The sequence below is a fragment of the Micropterus dolomieu genome, linkage group LG23, assembly GCF_021292245.1.
Source record: "Micropterus dolomieu isolate WLL.071019.BEF.003 ecotype Adirondacks linkage group LG23, ASM2129224v1, whole genome shotgun sequence".
Lineage (NCBI taxonomy): Eukaryota > Metazoa > Chordata > Actinopteri > Centrarchiformes > Centrarchidae > Micropterus > Micropterus dolomieu.
In genome coordinates this window covers 2998033-2999426 of record NC_060172.1, presented here as the reverse complement: position 1 = coordinate 2999426, position 1394 = coordinate 2998033, and positions in this window count along the sequence as shown.

Here is a 1394-nt window from a genome sequence, read left to right as displayed (position 1 = left end):
CTACTACTACTGCTACTGCTACAACTACTACTACTACTGCTACTGCTACAACTACTACTACTACTGCTACTACTACTACTACTGCTACTGCTACTACTACTACTACTACTGCTACTGCTACAACTACTACTACTACTGCTACTGCTACAACTACTACTACTACTGCTACTACTACTACTACTGCTACTGCTACTACTACTACTACTACTGCTACTGCTACAACTACTACTACTACTGCTACTGCTACAACTACTACTACTACTGCTACTACTACTACTACTGCTACTGCTACTACTACTACTACTACTGCTACTGCTACAACTACTACTACTACTGCTACTGCTACAACTACTACTACTACTGCTACTACTACTACTACTGCTACTGCTACTACTACTACTACTACTGCTACTGCTACAACTACTACTACTACTGCTACTGCTACAACTACTACTACTACTGCTACTACTACTACTACTGCTACTGCTACTACTACTACTACTACTGCTACTGCTACAACTACTACTACTACTGCTACTGCTACAACTACTACTACTACTGCTACTACTACTACTACTGCTACTGCTACTACTACTACTACTACTGCTACTGCTACAACTACTACTACTACTGCTACTGCTACAACTACTACTACTACTGCTACTACTACTACTACTGCTACTGCTACTACTACTACTACTACTGCTACTGCTACAACTACTACTACTACTGCTACTGCTACAACTACTACTACTACTGCTACTACTACTACTACTGCTACTGCTACTACTACTACTACTACTGCTACTGCTACAACTACTACTACTACTGCTACTGCTACAACTACTACTACTACTGCTACTACTACTACTACTGCTACTGCTACTACTGCTACTGCTACTACTACTGCTACAACTACTGCTACTGCTACTGCTGCCACTGCTAAAAATGTCTCATTCTAAGGTAATAAAAACAAAACGGTTCATTATGTAAGGTCTTTATACATCACTGAAAACATAGTTATGGATATTATATTGCATTATATTTCTGGCTACCAGTACATTAGAATGTTCAATGTATTAGTTTTATTCAGCCTGGTTCAGTGTCAACGGACAGTAAAGCCCAAAGATGTGAAAATCAGAACTCAACGCTTTAAACAGTAACTTCATCATTTAGATCATAGGCTACCAATCAACTAAGTTTTTATGTTTGTTGTATGCTGAAAGATCTTTACATGACACAGACAGCCCTCCCTCAAATGTGAAACTAAGTCCTTGTCACCATCAGATAGTGTGTGTGTGTGTGTGTGTGTGTGTGTGTGCACGTACACGTGTGATAAGTGTATTTACAATAGCATAATAATAATAGTGTTTTTGATCAATACATTAATATCT